Raw genomic sequence first — 16,359 nt, 5'->3', positions numbered from 1 at the left:
CCTGGTTTTTGACCTTGGCTTGCCCCCCGTTTACTGAGTTTTGTTTCGCCCTTGTCTGCACATTGGAAGACCTGCACCTGTCCTCAACCTCCATCCCTGATTAGCCGCTCTGTTTTGGCAAGGAAATAAACGCAGCCGCATTTGAGTCCAAATCCTACCTCCTGTCTCCTGACATCTGTTATGACAGACAGCTTATCATTACAATTTTATCGATAGTGACTTAGTTGTAAAAGAGACTTTTATTTTAAGTTCGGTTATAGACTTTGATTCTGTTCTCCTAAGATGCAGAGTGTGTGCAATTATTAATGGCAATGTACCCTTCCATTGCCCTCTTATGACCCCAATTGTCTAGGGGTGTAGAGGGGTGTAATATAAAGGTGTTTGTACCCATTTATGGATTATGAATTAATAAGACAATAAATATTGTTTACAACTAGCTGTGTGTGTTTAATCTTTTACAGCGTACAACCTGTACAAAAAGAACAAACTAACAAGCAAAGCTTGCAAAAATAGATAAAAAGCTAAGGTTAAGCAAAAAGCCAAACTAAACAAGTCACTGTCTATCTGTCATTGCTCCAGGACACAGGACAGGAGACGGGACTCAGTCACAGGTGCGATATATTTGGGAGAAACAGGAGAATGGTCCAAGGAACAAACATAGGTCAGTTGAGGCGTAAACATTATCCCAGGTGGCATCGCAGGAATCTGAGTCCAGAAAATGGGAGCAGTGGGTCAGGGAGCCGAAGGAGACAAGAGAAGGGATCAGGGAGTGAGTAACCAAGACAGAGTATAGATCGCAAGGCAAGAGCGGAGTCCAAGGAGGTTCCACGATCTGCCCTCTATCTGGTTGCTCCTTTTATAATCTACTGCTGATGGTCATTGGCAGGTGCAGAGGTGGAGCATGCGGCCGGGAGCATGACAGTATCCCTCTCCCACGGACGGTGCCGCCGCTCTGCGACGAGAGGGAGGACGGCCTCGGTCCGGATCGTCCCTGTGGAAATCAGAGATGAACAGGGGGTCCAAAACGTCACGGGCTGAAACTGAAGACTGCTCCTCAGGCCTGTAGCCCTCCCAATCCACCAAGCATTGGAGCTCCTCTCGCTTGCGGCGAGAGTCGAGCAGGGCATTCACCCTGTAGGCGGGTCCCCCGTTAACCTGCACTGGAGGAGGCGGCAGGTCCTGACCGGAAGCCTGGAAGAGGGAAGTGCTGCAGAGTTTAAGAAAGGATACGTGGAAGTGCAGGTAGACCCCAGCCACGGAGGCAGGAGGAGCCGATAGGTGACCAGAGTGACCCTGTGGAGAACCTTGAAAGGACCTAAATAACGGGGACTGAGTTTTTTTGAAGGCAGATGAGATCCCGCATGGACAGCCACACCTGGGTGGAGGACTAGGTGGCAAAGATGTCAGTCCGCTTGCTGCTTCTACCTTTGAGTGCTCTGTTGGAGGTGTTCCTTTACCAACCGCCAGGTCTCCCCACTGTCCTTGTACCAGTCCTCCACTGCGGGGACTTGGCTCTGTTGGGAGTGCCAGGGAAGCAGGGCCAGCTGGTACCCCAGTATGTAGCAGAACAGGAACACACCTGTGGATTTATGCGGTAGGGAGTTATGGGCATACTCCACCCATGGCAGGAAGCAGGCCCACTGGTGCTGCTTCTGGGAGCAGTAATTCCGTAGGTAGCTCCCGATGTTCTGCTGTAGCCACTCTACCTGCCAGCTGGCTTGTGGTTGGTACCGCAAGGTCAGGCTCATGGTTACCCCGTGATGGTTCCAGAATGAGAGTTGAACTGTGGGCCCCAGTCCGATATGATGTCTTCGGGGGGACCAAAGAACTGGAACACCTGCTGAAAGAGAACCATCTGTAGCACAGTCAGGAGCGTCGGAGGGGAATCAGGCGGCAGGCTTTGGAGAACCAGTTGATGAGCGTTAGGATCACGGTCTTACCATCTCAGGGGGGCAGGTCTCCCAGGAAGTCCACTGTGACGTGGGACCAGGGACGAGAGGGGATCAGGAGCGGTACCAGAAGGCCGGCCGGTTTCTGGGTTGGTGACTTTGCCTGAGCATAGGTGGCACACACCCTGACGTACTCCTGGACGTCATCTGCCATCGAGGTCCACCAAACCATCTTTGTAGGAGGGAGAGCATGTGACATGCACCAGAGTGTCCTACCTCAGGGGAGTCGTGGGCCCAGTGCAGGATGGTTGGTTGCATGCTGGCTGGAATGTATTCCTTTCCGGGAGGCTTGTCACGAGGCTCGGGCTCCTGGGCCTGTGTTGCCTGGAGTTCCTAAAAGAACTGCCATTACACTGGAGCCACGATGCAGTTTTGGGGCAAAATGAGCTTGGGTTTGCTCGGGGTCAGGTCGATGTTGTGGATGCGAGACAGCGCATTCGCTTTTGTGTTCTTTGAGTCTGATCAGTAGGATACTATGAAGTTAAAATGGGTGAAGAAAAGGGCTCACTGTGCCTGGCGCAGGTTCAGCTATCTGGCGGCCTGGAGGTATTCCAGGTTACGATAGTCTGTCAAGACCAAGAACGGGTGGACTGCGCCCTTTAACCAATGGTGCCACTCCTCCAGCATCAGTTTGATGGCCAACAATTTGCGATTCCCAGTATCATAGTTTTGTTTGGCCTGAGAGTTTCCTCGAGAAGAAGGTGCAAGGGTGGAGCTTGGAATGGTCCCCTTGCCGCTGGGACAGCACCGCTCCAACCCCCACGACTGAAGCATCCACCTCCACAACGTAGGGAAGTGAAGGATCCGGGTGATGGAGAATAGGGGCCGACATGAACCGTGCTCGGAGCTCATCGAATGCATGTTGGGCCTGCTCAGTCCAGATCAGCCATGTCTCCTTTCCGGCGGTCAGGGCAATGAGGGGCGCGACTATGATGCTGCATCCCCCAATGAAACGCCGATAGAAATTTGCAAACCCCAGAAACTATTGTAAAGCCTTAATGGTGGTCAGTTTTGGCCACCCTAGGACCGCATGGAGCTTCATGGGGTCCATGGCTACCCCTTGCTGGCTAAGGATATACCCCAGGAATGACACTCGAGGCTGATGGAAGAGACACTTCTCCCCCTTTACGAATAACTTTTTGTGCAGGAGTAGGGTTAACACTGCCCAAACATCCTTCACGTGCTGTCCCCGAGTTTGCAAGAAAATTATAATATCATCCAGACAGACAATTACACATTCGTTGAGTAGACTCCCCAGGACGTGGTTAAACGCCTGAAAGACAGATGGTGGACAGACTGAAAAGCATAATGAGATATTTGTAATGGTCCATCGTGGTGCTAAAAGTGATCTTCCATTCGTCACCCTCTCGTATTCAAACCGATCTCTCAATCTGAAATCTCTGACCTCCTGATATCACACAGAGTCACCATCTGCTCGCTTGATCTGATCCCATCCTCACTCCTACAGAACATTTCCCTGCAACTCCTCGCTCTCCTCTGGCTGTTTCCCAGCTGCCTTCAAAACTGCTCTCATTTCACCTCTGTTAAAGAAACCCTCCCTGGATCCCCCACACACGCACATTTTTGGAACTGCTTATCTCACACAGGGTCGCGGAGCCTACTCGGTAACACAAGGCATAAGGCCAGAGGGGGAGGGGACACACCCAGGACGGGACGCCAGTCTGCCGCAAGGCACCCTAAGCAGGGCTCGAACCCCAGACCCACGGGAGAGCAGGACCTGGTCCAACCCACTGCGCCACCGTGCCACCATGCCCCCCTTCCCTGGATCCCAATTTGGTCCAAAACTATAGACCAGTCTCCGTCTTCTCCTTCCTGTCTAAAATTCTTGAGTGGGGGGCCTGTGATGAACTATCTCATTTCCTCACCTAGAACCATCTCCTTGATGGATAGCAGTCTGGTTTTAAAGTTAGTCACTTCACTGAGACAGCACTTCTGGCAGTGTCTGATGCTCTCCAATCTGCTAGAGCTGCCTCCCTCTCCTCAGTCCTCATCCTCCCCATTTGTCTGCAGCATTCGACACTGTCAACCACCAGATTCTACTCTCTTGTCTTAGTCAGCTTGGGATCAAAGAAGCAGCACTAAGATGACTTGAGTCCTACCTATCTGACAGATCCTATCAAGTGGTCTGGAGGAGCTCTTGTTCTTCTCCTCTGCCTCTCCCAACCGGTGCCCCGCAGGGCTTGGTATTGGGTCCTCTTCTCTTTTCAGTCTACACCTCCTCCCTCGGCCTGGCCATAGCCTCACACACACACATTTTCTGAACCGCTTGTCCCATTCGGGGTCGCGGGGAGCCAGAGCCTAACCTGGCAACACAGGACGTAGGGCTGGAGGGAGAGGGGACACACCCAGGACAGGACGCCAGTCCGACGGAAGGCACTCCAAGCAGGACTCGAACCCCAGACCCACCAGAGAGCAGGCAGGGGCCAAACCCACCGTGCTCTCTCCTCATAGCCTCCCATGGATTCAAATACCACTGCTATGCTGATGATACCCAGCTCTTCCTCTCCTTTCCACCTGGAGCATCATACATTTTTTTGTGCATTGCTGCCTGCCTGTTGGACATCTTTGCATGGATGTCTTCCTGTCACGATCTCTCAATCAAACTGGACAACTCACTCATTTTGCCTACCTCCTCGGCTAAGAGTCTGGGAGTGAGGATTGACTCAAGTCTGTCTTTCTCTCAGTGCATCAAAGCCACAACCCGGTCCTGCAGATACATCCTGCATAATATTCATGGGATCTGTCCCTACCTCACAACTGACTCTGCTCAGCTACTTGTCCAGGCCATGGTGACATCTTATCAGGATTACTGCAACTCTGTTCTGTGTGGCCTTCCTGCTACTGCCATCATCTGCAGCTTATACAGAAGGGTGCTGCACGAGTTGTGTTTGATTTGCCCAAGAGTTCCCACGCATTCTCTCTTCTCATTTCTCTGCACTGGCTTCCTATAGCTGCCCAGATCAAATTCAAAACCCTGTTATTGTCTACAAATGCACCAATAGAACTGCTCCCAGCTATTTACAAGACTTGATCAACTGCTACACCCCAGCCAGACCACCTCACTCATCTACTTCTGCTCACTTGATGGTCCCACGCACGAAAAGTAAAGCACAGAGGTTCGTGGTTTTGGCTCTGTTGTGGTGGAATGACCTCCCCCTCTCACTCAGAACTGCTGAAACTCTGCCTGCATTCAAGGGTCTGAAAACTCACCTTTTCCGGACTCGCTTTGCCCAAAATCTCTCCAGCTCATGTATGGTGTGAATGTTCATGCACCATAATTTCATGATCATTCCCAGATAAGCCTTTACACAGCTGCTACTCCTGCATTGTATATGAATGTTTGGGTACCTAATAAAAAAAAACTGTGGGAAGGTTATCAGAATTCATCTATCCTCTGTTTTATGCACCTACTTGAGCGATGAACATCAGTGCATCAGGTGGAAAGTATAACAAACTAGGTTTACTTAAGAATCACATGTCTGCAGCTATGTCTTTCTCTTAATGTAATGCACAAATTGTATTTTCGCTGAGATGTACGTCACTTTGGAGAAATCGTCTACTAAATGAATAAATGTAAATTTAAATCTATTCAAAAGGCACTATGGAGATCTAGTTTAGTGAATGTGGTGGCTCCATGCACTCTCTCGAGGGCTGATGTGATCGAGGGCAAGGGATACGGATATCGCATTGTAATGGCATTCAAACCCCAGTAATCAATGCAGGGACGAAGCCCCCCATCCCTCGTTCCCACAAAGAAAAACCCCGCAAAGGCAGGTGAAATCGAGGGACGAATGATGCCTGCACTCAACATCTCTGTGATGTACACCTCCATTGCTTTTTGTTCAGGCAGGGACAACAGGTAAACTTGACCACAAGTGGAGTGGCCCCAGGCAAGAACTCTTTGGTACAGTCCCAGGAGTGATGCGGAGGGAGCACCGCAGCACGAGTTTTTCTGAAGACCTCGCCGAGGTCCTCATACTTCTGGGGAATGGGTGTGGAGGAAGCTGTTGCAATACTGCCCTTTCCTGCTGGACGTGTTCCTTGCGGGTCCAGGAGAAGATCAGGATGTCATCCAGGTATATGATGATAAAACGGTTGATGTAATCCTCCAGGGAGCGTTACCCAGGCCAAAAGGCATTACCGGGTACTCATAATGGCCTAGGGAGGTGGAGAATGCCGTTTTCCACTTATCCCCCGATGGACCCGGATCAGGTTATAAGCGCTGTGGAGATCAAGTTTTATGAAAATGGATGAGCCATGTATGCTCTCCAGAGCAGCCGTGATCAGAGGTAACCGGTGTGGATATTTTACGGTGATGGCGTTCAAACCCCAGTAATCGATACAGGGCCTTAGCCCCCCCTGTCTTTCTTATCCACGATAAAGAATCCCGCGGAGGCTGGAGACGTGGAGGGCTGGTTGAGGCCCGTGGCTAGCATCTGGGTGATGTAGTCTCGCATGGCTTTCTGCTCCGGCAAGGACAGGGGGTACATTCGGTCCCGAGGAGGAATCGTTCCCGGCAGGAGGTTGATGGCACAATCCCAGGGCCGGTGTGGAGGGAGTTCGGCTGCTCGGGCCTTGCTGAAGACCTCTTGCAGGTCCTCATATTCCGAGGGAATCTCCAGCGGGGGAAAGCCCTCGAGCCTCTCCACCGATGTCATCCAGCAGGGGAAAGCCCTCGAGCCTCTCCACCGATGTCATCCAGCAGGGGAGTGTCATGCAGGAGGCTCGGCACTTGTCACCCCAGGCCACTAGCTCTCTAGTGTTCCACTGAAAGACCGGGTCATGACGCACTAGCCACAGGAAACCTAAAATGATTGGAGTGTCTGGGGCACGAATCAAAAAGAAGGTCAGGTCCTCCTGGTGGCATGCACCTATCCCGATCCGGAGTGCGATGGTGCATGTGTCCACCACACCCGAGCCAAGGGGTTAGCCATCCAGGGCACTTACTCTTAAGGTGACCACGCAGGTCTGACGAGGAATGCGGTGCGTACTCACGAATCCCCAGTCCATGAAACATCCAGCCGCCCCGGAGTCCACCAAAGCTCTCGTTGGTACCCGGCAATGGGGATATGGTAGGGCAGTGCGGTCCCAGCCAAGGTTGTTGACTGCAATGGCGGCCTCCACAAAACAATTGAAACTCTAATCTACTCCCTGATAGGCCAGCTCTGCTTGTATCTGTGGTTGGAGTCCATTGCGAAAACAAGTGAGGAGGGCGGTGGAGTTCCACCTGCTCTGTTCTGCTAGGGGCTGAAATTCCAGGGCGTACTCGGCCACGGTCTGGGTTCCCTGGTGCAGATGCAGGATGCAGTCTCCGGCCAAATGACCTGCGTGAGGGTGATCGAACAGCCAGTGACGGTTCTACTTTGTATGGTGCCCTGGGCGAACCCCCTGCTCAGCCCCCCCCCCCCAAAAAAAACCAACACCATTATGCACAGACTTCACGCTTCTTTTTTTAAGAGATTTTGAACAGTACAAATAAATAACAAAATAATACTATAATAAAAATAAAATAATCTCATTGCAAATAATAACACTGCAAAAAAGAAACAAAATTCTTAGAAAACTAAATTTCACTAAAAACCGAATACTAAACGTTGACCTTTCTTGCTTTTTTGATGCAAAGTCATCAATAACATCGTCATAGCATATCTGCCCAGCAATTGTATGGTTAATGCTGATAACAGAAAGACCACTAAGGCATTCCTGTGACATGGTGGACCTGAGGTAAGACTTTCAGAAAAGAAACCAAAGAACCATACAACCTTCTTGGCTAATTCTAGGCAAAAGATATCCCTCATGTACAAAACAAAAGATACATACAACATATCAGCATAATATGGATGTCTTCTGTATTAGTCTTTTAATATTTATATAGGTTGGTATATATATATATATTATAGGGGGCTGCGGTGGCGCAGTGGGTTGGACCACGGTCCTACTTTCCGGTGGGTCTGAGGTTCGAGTCCTGCTTGGGGTGCCTTGCGATGGACTGGCATCCTGTCCTGGGTGTGTCCCCTTACGCCCTGTGTTGCTGGGTAGGCTCTGGTTCCCCGCGACCCCGTATGGGACAAGCGGTTCTGAAAATGTGTGTGTGTGTGTGTGTGTGTGTGTATATATATATATGTATATATATATATATAGTCAGTAGATATATAGTCAATGTAATAACATAGCAACAAGCTACATAGCATAGAAAGGGGGCGTGGTGGTGCAGTGGGTTGGACCAGGTCCTGCTCTCCAGTGGGTCTGGGGTTCGAGTCCCGCTTGGGGTGCCTTGCAACAGACTGGTGTCCTGTTCTGGGTGTGTCCACTCCCCCTTCGGCCTTACACCCTGTGTTGCCGGGTAGGCTCTGTTTCCCCGTGACCCCCGTATGGGACAAACGGTTCAGAAAGTGTGTGTGTACATAGCATAAGTGATATATTTGCCTATTTCATTATGTGCATAATGTTATACTTTTAACGTGATGATACAGCCACATACATACCTTTATCTATTGCACATTTTTCCTCCTCTTCTGTTCTTTTTTTTTCTGAACTGAGCACCTGATGGCTTAGACCGTTTTTTCTTTTCCATCATTACAATTTGTGTTTATTTAGAACTTCTCTCACCCCCCCTCCCCTCCTGCTCTCCTTGCAGATGTTACCTCAGGTGTTGCCATTGGATGCCCTGAGGTGATGTCAACTAACCCAGCCCCTCTTTCTTGTATTTCTTGGTAAGAGTACAGGTGTGTGTTCGACTTCATAGAGTGTCTGTGCTGCGCAGTCAGAGCTGCGTATGACATCAAAGTACCGCAAAAGAGATTCAAAAGCATATGGAGGTGCAGTCTGCTTGCGAGACGCTCCTGCGGTACTTTGATGTCACACGCCGAATGGTCTGCGCAGACGTAACGTGCAAATAAAGGGTAAAACCCTGATCGCACATTTTTTTTTTTTTTTGCACGGGCACCCCATGCCACTCCCGGTAAGATGCCGCCCTGGGCGGCTGCCCGTGTCGCCCATGCCTAAATCCAGCTGCCATGCCCACACCTCCGAGCCGACACGGAACACCTGGGACGCAGCGCAGACTGGGGCTTAAAAGGCTGCGTCAGACCAGCAACTGATGTGGAATCTTGTTCAGCCTTGTTGTTTGCGACCTCCTAGCTCTTCTAATTCCTGTTCCCTTACGCCTTCCCTGATCCCGTCCCTTGTTCCCACGATCCTGTACCTCTTTATGATCATCGACCTCTTGCCTGTGTACCGACCTCACCTTTTGCATTCTCCCTGTAATGACGTTTGCACCTCGAAGACTAATTGCCTGTTCTTTGCCCACCTCTCTTGGATTTCCCTGAATACACCACGTATACTGCTCTGCACTTGTGTCCGCCGCTTCCTTCTGGAACCAGACATGACACCGCCACTGCGAACAGGGCCTAAAATTTTGTCTGGAATGCAGCGTAGGTCATTTCCAGGCGCGTGAGCCACCCTGCCGTTGCCCAGGTACGCGCTGGACCGACCAACAACGCCACCACGGACGTGATCTTGGCCTCATCAGTTTGGTACATGCAGGAAGAGCTGGCAAACACTAGCTCGCACTGCATCAGGAAACCCTGACACTGCTCTGGTGTTCTGTCGTACCTTTCTGGGGAGGCGATGTGTGTGCCTTGGTAGGAGGTGTCTGGGGTTGTGGATGATGTGCTCTCTGCCAGGGCTGCGGGGTTAGCCTCTTTGGTGGGTTGGCTAAGTCCCCTGGCTTGAAGTGCGCATATCAGGCCATTAAGCATCTCCTCAAAGCATTGTATTGTCTGGTCATGTGCTCTGAGAAGCGTGCTCCGCATCTGAGCGAAGTCTGCTGAGTCTGGAGTGAAGGGGGAACCTTCTGTCATGGCCGTGGTGTTCAGGGAGGCAATGGACTCAAGCGCAGACAGTGTTTTCCTTTTATTCAGGAAAACGGGAAACAGGCAAAAGGGATGGTCGAGGGACAGGCAAGGGTCAGGCAATTGGCGGACGTTGTTGACAGGACGAGACAGGAATCGTAGTCAAAACAGGACAAGCAGAAGTTGGAAAGTCGGCACGTCATAACACAGGTCAATGAAGAAGCAGTGGTTGCTCAAAGTGAGGTTCCGCATTAAGGCTCATCGGCGTTCCCTTTTATCCGCTATCCCATCAAGGGACAGCAGGTGTTGCCGATGTGCTGGCTGATGAGGACATGACAGGAACATGCATTAAAGATGCTTTACTAATAATTAGTGACTAGAATGCAAAAGTTGGAAACGAAGAAAGATCAGTAGCTGGAAAATTTGACCTTGGTGACAGAAATGATGCTGAAGACTGCATAATAGAATTCTGCAAGATCAACAATTTACTTATTGGTAATACTTTTTTCCAACAACACAATCCAAGACTATACACGTGTACCTCACCAGAAGGATTAAATAGGAATCAAGCTGACTACATTTGTAGAAAGAGATGATAGAGACACTCTTCATTATTGACAGTAAAGACAAAGCTAGGAGCCGACTGAAAAACAGATCATCATTTGCTCATGTGCAAATTCAAGCTGAAACTGAAGAAAATTAAAAGAATTCCAACAGTCCCAAAATACGATCTTGAAAACATCCCACCTCAATTTAGAGACCATCTCAAAAACAGATTCGATGCACCAAATGTTGATGATCGAAGACCAAAAGAGTTATGGGAAGATATTAAGAACATAATATATGAAGAAAGTGAAAGGTCACTAAAAAGACAAGAAAGAAAGAAAAGACCCAAGTGGATGTCAGATGAGACTCTGGAACTTGCTCTTCAATGGCGAGCAGCTAAAGCTAATGGAAGAAAGAACAAAGTAAGAGAGCTGAATAGAAAATTTCAGAGGGCAGCCTGAAAAGAAAAAGAAAAATATTATCATAAAATGTGCAAAGACCTTGAGGTTTTCACAAGATCTGTATTTCTCAAGCTGAAAGAACTGAAGAGAAAATTGAAGCCTCAAGTTGCTACGCTGAAAGATTTTATGGGCAATAAATTAAATGATGCAGTTAACATGAAGAGCAGATAGAAAGAATATGCAAAAGCACTGTACAAGAAAGATTTAGTTGATGTTCAACCACTTCAAGAGGTAGCATATGAGCAAGAACCGCTAGTACTGTTTGAAGAAGTTCAAGAGATACTATTGCTGATGTCAGATGGATCTTAGCTGAATGCAAAGAATATCAGAAACGTGTTTACTTATGTTTCATTGATTATGGAAAGGCATTCAATTATGTGCATCATAATAAGTTATGGATAACATTATAAAAACTTGGAATTCCAGAACACTTAATCGTGCTCATGCGGAACCTGTACATGGACCAAGAGACAGTTGTTAGAACAATTAACGGTGATACTGAGTGGTTCAAAATTGGAAAAGGTGTGTGGCAAGGTTGTATACTTTCACGATATTTATTCAACTTGTACACCAAACAAAGAATGCAAGAAGAAGACTGTATGAAGAACAATGTGGCATCAGAATTGGTGGAAGACTCATTACTAACATACGATATGCAGATGATATGACTTTGCTTGCTGGAAATGAAGAAGACTTGAAGTACTTGCTGACGAAGATAAAAGATTGTAGTCAGCAAAATGGACTACATCTAAATGTGAAGAAGACAAAGATTCTCACAAATGGACCAATAAATAATGTCATAATAAATGGAGAAGAAATTGAAGTCATCAATGATTTCATTCTACTTGGATCAATAATCAATTTTCAGAGAAGTAGCAACCAAAAAATTAAAAGACGTATTGCACTGGGAAAATGACTTGTCCAAAGTTTTCGGCAATAAAGATATCACTTTAAAAACAAAGGTGCATCTGATTCATGCCTTGATCTCTCCTATTGTCTCATATGCTTGTGAAAGTTGAACATTAAAAAAAGAAGAGAGAAAAATAATTGCATTTAAGTTGTGGTGCTGGTGAAGAATTTTGAAAATACCATGGACTGCCAGAAGAACAAATAAATCAGTGTTACAAGAGATACAGCTAAAATGTTCCTTAGAGGCAAAGATGATGAGACTTAGACTCTCATACTTTGGGCACATTCTCAGAAAAGACCAATCACCTGAAAAGGACTTCATGTTTAGTAAAGTCGAGGGTCAACGAAAAAGAAGTAGACCTTCAATGTGATCGATTGATACAATTGCTGCAGCAATGAATGCAAAATGTTGGAATGATCAAGTATGTGGTGCAAGATTGGGCAACATTTCGCTCTGTTACACATAAGGTTAAGGTCGTAAACGACTCAACGGCAACTAACTAAATAACTAAGAAGGATAGTGGGCTGTATCCTTGTATTGATTGCCGCTGCCTTAACAACATTATGGTGAAATACCTCCATCCCTTGCCATTGAGCATAGCATCACTGGAACAGGTTCATGGGGCGGGGGTTTTTACCAAATTAGATCATCACAGCAGGAATAACCTGATCTGTATCAGAGAGGGGGACGAGTGGAATTTGGCCTTCGACACTGCCTTGGGTCACTTTGAGTATTTGGTGATTCCATTTGGGCTAGCCAATGACCCCTCTGTTTTCCAGGCCTTCATGAATTACATGCTGGAGGATTTAGTGAATAAGCGTGTCCTGGTTTATTTGGTTGACACACTGCTGTTCTCATGTTCCATGGCCAAGCATGTGGGGCATGTGTGTCAGGTTCTGCGTTGCCTACTCAGCAACCATCTTTTTGCCAAGGGTGAAGCTTCCATCAGGAGCACATAGCCTTCCTGGGCTTCATTCTCGGCCCGGACAGGGTGGCCACGGACTTGGCCAAAGTTAGGGCCATTCTAGATTTGCCCCACCCGACCTCCGTGAAGGCCCTACAGAGGTTCCTGGGGTTTGCAAATTTCTACTACCAGTTCATTCAGAGTTTCAGCAATATCGCTGTTCTTTTCACTTTATAAGGGGAAGAGGACCAGGCTCATTTGGCAGCCAGAAGCCCTGGAGGCATTCCAGGAGCTCAAACAATGGTTTACAACCACTTCAGTGCTCCGACACCCTGACCCCTCATTGCCCTTCGTTGTTGAAGTGGATGCTTCTACAATGGGCATGAGCAGTCCTATCACAGAGACAGAGAACCTCCGCAGAGCTCCATCCTTGTGCGTAATTCTCCTGTAAGCTGTCACCCCACCAAGTGCATTTACGACATCGATAATAGAGAGAAAGTGGCATTCGAGCTTGAGCTAGAGGAGTGGAGACACTGGTTGGAGGCAGGCGCTCACCCATTCTTAGTCCTGACCGACCACCGGAACTTGGGATACCTAAGAACCACTCGTCGACTAAACCACCAACAAGCCCGATGGGCTCTTTTTTACACCAGGTTCCAATTCCATGTATCATACCACCCGGGCTCAAATAACACCGAGGTAGATGCACTTTCCAGGCTCTATGACAAGAACCTGGCCCTGGCCACTCCCAAACCGATCCTGCCAAAGTCCTGCTTTGTGGCCTCTGTGCAGTGGCAATTCATACAGGATCTCCAGAGGATCTAGGAGGAGGATCCAGGACCAGCAGACACTCCTGAGGGCAAGGAGTATATCCCAGTGGGAATGCAGTCACAGCTACTCCACTAGGTGCACGATGCCCTTGCAGCTGGCCATCCGGGGAGCAGACGGACTCTTTCCTACTGGAGAAGAGGTACTGGTGGTTCTCCCTTTGGGATAATGTACAGGAGTTTGTGGAGGCACGTGAGGTCTGTGCCCAAGCTAAAAACCCAAAACAAAAGCCAGGGGGTTGTTGGAACCACTCCCGGTTCTGTCTTGCCCCCCCACCCACCAGCAACACCTGGCTCCAGTTAAGCACCTGACTTCAATTAGAACACTTGGCTATAAAAACCACCACACGACCACTTCCCAGTTATGTAATTGCTCTTGAGACAACTGTCCCCTCTGCACTCTCCAACTTACCGTGCTTTACACGACCCATGTCCTGTTCCCCATCGTTCCTCAGTCCTGCTCTACAACCCTCTAGTAACTGACCATTTGCCTTGTTCCCCGACCATGACTTCAGCTCCTCGCTCTTGTTCTGCTTGCTGATCAACCAACCATTTGCTCGTCCCCGACCATGAGAACAAGTCTGATCCCTAAATACTGAATACACAATCCTGCGCTTGGGTCCAACCTCCTCCATGTTCTCTGTTCCGCATGACACAAACGATGGATATTTCCCAGGGAAATAAGCACAAAGAAAATAAGGTCACAGTGTGAGGCCACTTAGCCAATAGCTTCTAGACAACTAAGAATGGCAAGAAACACAACAAGATTGCAAACTCCCAGGTGCATTAGGAACCTGTAGTTCATGTAAGTATTATTTAAAGTAGGTGTAATATCCTTATTTATTTAACTGACGTTTTCTCCAAAGCAACATAAAATGGTATGCTCCCTAAAATGTTTTACCCATATTTATATAGCCTGGCAATTTTCTTTGCAGGAGCCATTCAGGGTAAGTACCCTGCTTAAAACACTACAGCAGGAGGTGGAGACTGAACCTGTGTCCTTCAAGTGCAGTGAGTAGGCAAGATTCATGTTGAATTGTTTGTGGTAAACTTTAGCATGGCTATTAATGGCATCTTAAAAGCATTCTTCATTTATATACTTACAAAGATGTCAACTAAATACCAAAGACATTTCCTTGGAGCCTCGAAAAGTAGGCCGATTTTAACACTAGGAAAGCATGAAAATCATACCACTGAGTTATAGCACTTTTTCATGTCCTTTCACCTGTGTAATGGGTTTTCTTTACTCAGTCATGTCATGTCCCAGGTCGGACTGTCAGCCTTAAGTGATAGTTTATTCTGAATTAGCTTTTGTACAAGAGGAAAACTTAACAACTGTTTTTAGTAGTTTTAAGAAATATGGCATTAGCTCGGCACACTGTTCTTGATGTCTGGCGACAGAATCAATAAAGTTTGTAAGTAGTTTTTCTTGCTTAAGACTTCCTGTACTTCTGGGTGCAGCATTTAAACTGGCCTTTGTCTGATAATCTGAGTGTGTAAACTTGTATCATGCTATCCAACAAAATGGATGAATGACACGTAAAATGTTCATTTTAACCGTAAAACGCTACATTTCCTTTAGCGAACAGTTGTAACACAAGAGGCCTTTTTTGCATACGAGATGATGAACACAATGACAGCATTCATGCCCTCCACATAAACTAAACAACAGCCTTACGTCACTGTAAACAGTATTGCTTTGTGTTTGTATTGAGAAAGTTAGCTGCTGGCACTGTTATGCGGTATGTGAGCAGACGTGAGAAATGGAGGGATCTTCATTAAACAAATGAAATGGGTACTGAGTTGCAGTGCAGCAAGTTGGACGCCAAGCTTTCAGACCTCAGTCACTGTGTCTGTCTTTTTCTCAGAGCCACAGAGCAAATAACGCTGTGGTCATTTAGGGGTCGTTGACATGCTCGCAAACCATAAACATGGAAAAGGAAGGGAGTTTTTTTGCATGCCTTCAATAAGTATCACTGAAGCAATGCAGCAGTGTGTGTATGTGTGCGTGTGACTCTTTCAGACTCTTTTCGTCCATGACAAAGCAGGAAAAGTGTTTGAGAAGCGAGGTCAACTGGACAGCGAAGATAGTCTCTTCTGACAATTGTAGTATCAATGACGTACTAAAAAACTAAGATAACAATGCTAATACCACTCCTTAAATGTACAGCTCAGAACTGAAAGTCACTTTCACTCACTCTCATTCAACTTTAAAAAACGCTCAGTTGCGATTTAAAGAACACCGCACATTTATTTACCTCGATATCCCAAAAGATGGCGCAAAGTTAAGAGGGTCGATTTTTTTGAGTGGTCTCCCTCAAACTTTAGATTTATCAAAAACAGGCAATACATATAAAGCATAGCTGTCGGTGAGCAGGTTTCAGGTTTGTGCAGTCGATGAAGAAGGGTGACTCGGTGGCACAACCGGTAGTGCTGGTCAGCTCAGTTTGTGGGATTGGACATAGTTTGCAATCCTGCTCAGGCTGCTAGATTTTGTATGTTCGTCCTGCCCTGGGTTTCCTCGGATTCACCAAAGGCATGTGTGTTAGGTTCAAGGTTCGCTTTACCTTTCCACATTTATACAAATACACAGTACGAGAGAATGAAATGCAGGTCCCCCCGGACCGTGGTGCAGCTATACACTTGACACGCAGGATAATGTCAAAGAACATGAGAGAACAACAAAATAGGAGGCAACAGATTGGCGATCGGTCAGGTGTTAGGTCAACAGGGCACTCTAAAAGGCTTTTTGAAGGTGAGCCTGCGTATGTGGCTGCCCTGTGATTGACTGGCATCCCATCCAAGGGGCACTCTACCTCTAACCCCATCGATAGACAGTGCGTCTCTACACTGGCTATGTGGTTAGAAGGGGTGATTCCAGGATATTT

The sequence above is a fragment of the Scleropages formosus genome, chromosome 6 (assembly GCF_900964775.1).
Source record: "Scleropages formosus chromosome 6, fSclFor1.1, whole genome shotgun sequence".
NCBI classification, from domain to species: Eukaryota; Metazoa; Chordata; class Actinopteri; order Osteoglossiformes; family Osteoglossidae; genus Scleropages; species Scleropages formosus.
Note: the sequence above shows the minus strand (reverse complement) of the source record.